This window comes from Macaca mulatta, chromosome 19, assembly GCF_049350105.2.
Source record: "Macaca mulatta isolate MMU2019108-1 chromosome 19, T2T-MMU8v2.0, whole genome shotgun sequence".
NCBI lineage: Eukaryota > Metazoa > Chordata > Mammalia > Primates > Cercopithecidae > Macaca > Macaca mulatta.
Window position 1 is genome coordinate 10,159,268 of NC_133424.1, and position 6,286 is coordinate 10,165,553.

Consider the following 6,286-nt stretch of genomic DNA (forward strand, 5'->3'; position numbering starts at 1 on the left):
TGAGTTTCTTCTTAAGACGACTTTGAACTTGCTCCAATAGCCTAAAAGACACTCCAGTGCCAAGTCCTCTGGGATGCTTGCTGTTGCCCCCAGGTCGACTAAGGATCTCTACAGGGGGTTTCAGCCTAAGTTTAGCAAATGTCTAGTTAATTTTCCCTTTTAAATTCCCACCTTCTGGAAAAGTGTAAATATAAATAGCAGGGTGTTGTAAAAGTGGATTAGGAGCTAAAAATGGGCCGTTGGATGTTGAACCTAATTTCCAGAGGGCTGGGCAGAGAGGGGCTAAACAAATGGTAACTGTAGAAGGGACGAAAGGAGGGGGTAAACAGCATTGCCCAAAGGGAGACCTCAGAGGCCCTGACCACCTGAGAACCTACTCAATAGTGGAGACACCCAAAAAAAATATTCACGTGGCCCCAGACCTGCTTTAGCTAGTCTTCAATTTTGTGGGGTGTCTAAGCCCCGACTCCAGAGTCTACTCCCGCCTCCTACCTCACCGTCAACTTACTTTTAGCTTATAAACCTTCATATGTGCCGGGCGCGGTAGCTCATGCCTGTAATCCCAGCACTTTGGGAGGCCGAGGCAGGCGGATCATGAGGTCAGGAGTTCAGCCTGGCCAACATGGTGAAACCCCCATCTCTACTAAAAATACAAAAATTAGCCGGGCGTGGTGGTGTGCACCTGTCATCCCAGCTACTCAGGAGGCTGTGGCAGGAGAATCACTTGAACCTGAGAGGTGGAGGTTGCAGTGAGTGGAGATCGTGCTGTTGCACTCCAGCCTGGGCAACAGAGCGAGATTCTGTCTCAAAAAAAAAAAGGAAATGACAAGATATTAATACTTACTGAATCTAGGGCAATGGTGGTTTATTGTACTGGACTATTTTCTTCTGTTTGAATGTTTCCAAATTAACAAGGAAAATCCACTTGGAAACGGCTCTTGCTGTTTATGGTCAACCCCAATTCCAATTTGTGATACAAAAACAAGTCTGCATGTTCTCTTTTTTTTTCTGGAGATACTTGTGTTTTGAAGCTTAGAGATTTACAGGGTTCTGAGCTAAATACCGAGCTATTTACTTTTCCGTGACAGTAAAATTTGCATTTACATGCATTCATTCACCCATGCATTTAATTGTGTCAGATGCCTGTACTCCCTAATAATGAGTTTCTAATCTCTCCACCTGTACATAATTTACCAAACATAAAGAACATCCCCCAAAAGTACAAATTCACCCAGTGTTCACTCAAAGTGGCTGGAATCCCCTGGTCGGGGAAGTCTAACCAGGACTCCAGCAAGAGATTTTCTTCCTTCTGCAGAGTCTGCAAAGGCTGATGAAGAGGCCTGGGAAAGGGGAGCGCGCGGACGAAAAAGGTCCCACCCAAGCTCCCTGCCCGCACTCCCGACCCGCCTTTTACCTGGACCCAAGCCTCTAGCGGGGCAGGTGGGAGTCTCGGAAGAAGTGCGGCAGCGGCAGGAGGTCCCAGGCGCGAAGTCCGGGAAGGCCGCAGGAGGAGGCGACCTGCAGGACGCTGCCCTTTGACCCCATCCCTACTCCGTTTCTCCTAGTCTGGTGGGAGCAACCTTAGGCTGGTTGATGTGGAAGGAGGCGGGCCTGCACGCGGACGCACGCGGAGTGCTGCGTTCACTTCCGTTTCCGGGAGCGCACTACCGTTTCCAGGCAGGAGGGCAACCGGCGGGCCGCGGAATGGGTTGAGAAACAGGAGCAAGGAGATCCACGTGGTGACGTCAGGAGGACGCTACAGCCGCGACCTTCCAAAGCTAGTAGAGAGATCCCAGCGTCCGCCGGGAAAGGCGGAGACAATGGGGTGGGGCGATGCCCTGGGGGCAGGGTTGCCAGTGGGAGAGCCACCCTTCAGGCCCTGCAGACCCCAGGTGAAATCTGCACAGGGGTCTCCTGGAGCTGTGGGAGGGGTTCCTCTTCTTGCTCAAGAGAGTTTTTATATTGCCCGCTTTATGGATGGAAAACAAAGCATGGACGGGCCGTGTAACTTGGCCACATTCACTGACCTAATTAAGAAGTCTCTGAAACTGGATCCTGGGTCGCTGGAGGCCTTACACCCTCCCACAGGGACTATGGTAAATATCAATCTACAAGCAAAGAAAATCTTTGGAATTTAAAGCCTTGTGTACTGTAGTTCTCATATATATATATATATATATATATATATATATATATATATATATATATATATATATATAGTTTTGGTTTTTTTTGAGAAGGAGCCTCGCTCTTCCTATATTTTTGACAACCAAACAAGAAACTTTGTATCACACACACAAACCCTCTTTGGCATTTTCTAAATATCCCTGTAAATAAAACACCTGCCAAGACGTGGTAGGATTTAAGTGATTTGGGACAGGTGTTTTATTCACGTCTGCAATCTCAGCACTTTGGGAGACCCAGGTTGGAGGATTGCTTGAGCCCAGGAGTTAAGAGACCAGCCTGGGCAGACCCCTATCTCTTAAAAAATAAAAAAAAGGTGATAGGGGATAAACGTAGAATTGCCATAGGTCATAATTTGTTTAATAAAAGCTGCTACGTTGGTGTCGTTTTTAGGTCTGACAAACTTCCTCTCCCTGTGTGGTTGTTTCCTGATATAACCCACGTGTTCCTCATCTCGCAGCTGCTGACCCCTATAAAACCTAATGACCAACACCACAGTCATGTAAATAAATTCCCCCCTTCATTTTTTTCCCTAGCCAATCGACAATCACGTGAAGAAAGACAGGAATAAACCCATGGTCCTTAAAAAAAGGCACAGTCCCAGAGGCCCTCTCTCTCTCTCCCTCTCTCCAGTAACCTACCCACAGTTTGAGCACCATACCGTCTCTGGACTTTCTGTGGGTCATTATTCAGCACCCCTAACTTCTCTGGAATCTAGAATAAACTTTTTTCTTTCCTTAATTTTGATTTCACTTTCTCATTGTGTCTCACTTGACACACCTGAACTTAACATCCTCCACCAGCTCTCCTAGAGAGTGGCTATCTTGGGCCGGACATGTTGGCTCATGCCTGTAATCCCAGCACTTTGGGAGGCCGAGGTGAGCAGATGACCTGAGGTCAGAAGTGGCCAGCATGGTGAAACCCCGTCTCTACAAAAAATATAAAGATTAGCTGGGCATGGTGGGACATGCCTGTAATCCCAGCTGCTCGGGAGGCTGAGGCACGAGAATCACGTGAACCCAGGAGGCAGATGTTGCAGTGAGCTGAGATAGTGCCACTGCACTCCAGCCTGGATGACAGAGTGAGACTCTGTCTTAATAAAAATAAAAATAAATTTAAAAAGTGTGGCTATATTGGCTTTTGGCCTTTCTCAAGAGAGAAACCTCAAGACTAAATTGGAAAATAAACATTAGTACTAAAAAATGACACCAACACATGATCCGGCAGTTCCACTTCTGGGTGTATTAATCAAAAAGTTGAAAGCAGGTATTGGAAGAGATATTTGTACACCCATGTTCATGGCAGCTTTATTCACAATATCGAAAAGGTGAAAGCAAATCAAAACGTGGTCTAGCCATACAATAGAATATTATCCATCCTTAAAAACTGAAATTCTGAGATGTGCTATAATATGAACCTTGAACATGTTATGCTAAATGAAATAAACTAGTCACAAAAGGTCAAATACTGTGACTTCACTTTTATGAGGTAACTACAGTAGTGGGATTAACACAGACACATGTTGGAACAACTAAGTTCCTCTTCAAAGACTCAACTTTCTGGTCATAAGTTGTAAAAGTTGTACATCAATCCTACCCACCTTCTTCTGTTCTGTTTACACAAACCGCGCATTTACCCTATTTGGAAAAGTTTAAGTCTTAGCCAATTGGGATCAGCTTAGATTGTGCAGTCCAACCCCAGCCAATCGGGGAAGGACACTGAAACAGGAACTGCGTTAGATTAAAAACTCCTTCCCAATGTGCGTATACTTAATGCCAGCAAAGTAGACACTTAACATGGTTAAAATGTAAACTTTATGTAATATACTTTACCACAATTTTTAAAAAGTGAATAGAGGATTATTAGTTTTATTTAATGAAGCCTCCAAAAACCAGAGATCTGGGGCAAAAGGAATTCAAAACCAGTTTGGCTAACAGTGCATTTTATACAGCCCCTGCTAAATAAAATACCCACTGATAAGTGTCTGGAATTTTATTGCTAACATTAGATTTATACATTAGAAATGTGTGTTTAAAACAGACATTCTCAATCAACTGACAAAAAATTTTTAAAGGATTAGATTTTAAAATAAGTATTAAATTAGATGCAGCACCAAGGAATATATTGGTTTAAAAAACTGCTCAGTGCCAGGTGCGGTGGCTCATGCCTATAATCCCAGCACTTTGGGAGGCCAAGGGGAGGCAGATCACCTGAGGTCAGGAGTTCAAGACCAGTCTGGCCAACATGGCAAAACCCCATCTCTACTAAAAATACAAAAATTAGCCAGGCGTGGCAGCATGTGCCTGTAATCCCAGCTACGCAGGAGAATTGCTTGAACCCAGGAGGCACAGGTTGCAGTGAACCGAGATCTCTCCACCACACTCCAGCCTGGACAACAAGAGCAAAACTCCATCTCAGGAAAAAAAAAAAAAAAAAAAAAGCTGTTTCAGAGAATTAAACAATGACTTAAAAACCTAACACTAAACAGCATTTTTAAATGTCCTCATCCTGTCACTCCACAGATTCCAAGCACCAAGGAGCCATTGCACTCAAAGCATCAGCTGCCACAGCCAATAGGAAACCAAAATGGCCAGTTACTAGGTAGACACTAGTGGGTAGGCCAGAGAGACCTGTAGACATAACTCACTGTGCACCAATGGCTGTTGAGGAAAGGTGCGCCTTGGCCAGGAGTTCCAAGAGCCACCTGTGCAGAATTTTCACCAATGTTTCCAAGTGCTGCAGAGCAGTCACATGGCACTCCAGACCCACCCTGCAATCCACTGCCCCAAAGGTCACCATGGGGTGAGCACAGCTCAACATTGGTGAAAGTGGAGCCTGCGGTTTATATGGGCACAGGATGGGGGCGGGGCAGGCCATGAGTTGTTTTGAAAAAAGCAACATTCAAACCAGAAAAGGAAGATGTAAAGTTCTCACTTTGGGCCAATCTGAAAAGTTACATACTGCACGATTACCAACTCTGTGACATTCTGGAAAAGGCAAAACTATGGAGACAGTAAAAAGATGAGTGGTTGTCAGGGGCTGGGGAGTGGGAAGGAAGAATAGTGGGAGGACAGACAATCTGTGGACTTTGGGTGATAATGAAGTGGCCATATAGGTTCATGAGTTCTAACAAATGTATTACTCTGGTGGAGTACGTTGACGGTGGAAGCTATGCATGTGTAGGGGCAGGAGTAATATAGGATATCTTTGAACCTTCCACATTATTTTCCTGTGAACCTAAAACTGCTCTGGAACGTGGATTTTTTGAGACAGGGTCTGACTCTGTCACCCAGGCTAGAGTGCAGTGGCATAATCTCAGCTCACTGCAACCACCGTCTCCTGGACTAAAATGATTCTCCTGCCTCAGCCTCCTGGGTAGCTGGGACTACAGGCATGAGCCACCATGCCCAGCTAAGTTTTGTCTTTTTTGTAGAGGCGGGGTTTCACCATGTTACCCAGGCTGGTCTTGAACTCCTGAGCTCAAGCGATCCACTCACCTCAGCCTCTCAAAGTGCCAAGATTACAGCCATGACCCACCACAGCAGGTGAACATGGATTTTTTGAGTTAATAAAACATTTTCAATTGGTCAGAGTTTTCCAATCTGAGAAGTGAACATTATTTAGCTGAACTACCACTCTCCAATACTCTTACACTAATAGGATTTCTCTCTACTGCAAAACCTTACTTAAGCAATCCCTGAGATAACAGCAAAGGGCTTTCCATGTTTCATAGACTGTGCAGTCTCATTGCAAGTTATTTCATTCTGGGTTGTGAAGAGATTCTGACAGTTTTCCCATATTCCTTACATTCATATGGCTATGAACTGTGATATACTAAGATATGAGAAGCAAATGAAGTACTTCCTGCATCCTTTTTATGATCACAGGGTTTTACCCCAGTATGAATTCTCACAAAGATATTAAGGCTTGAGCAATGAAATAAAGTGACACCATATCCCTGGGATATATAGGTTCTTCCTCCAATGTGAGATTTCATGTTAATATTATGGCTTTGTGAGATATTTAAAAGTTGTCATACATTCCCCTACATTCCCAGGACATTTGTAGTCTAACTTTATTTTTATTTATTTTTTTGAGACAG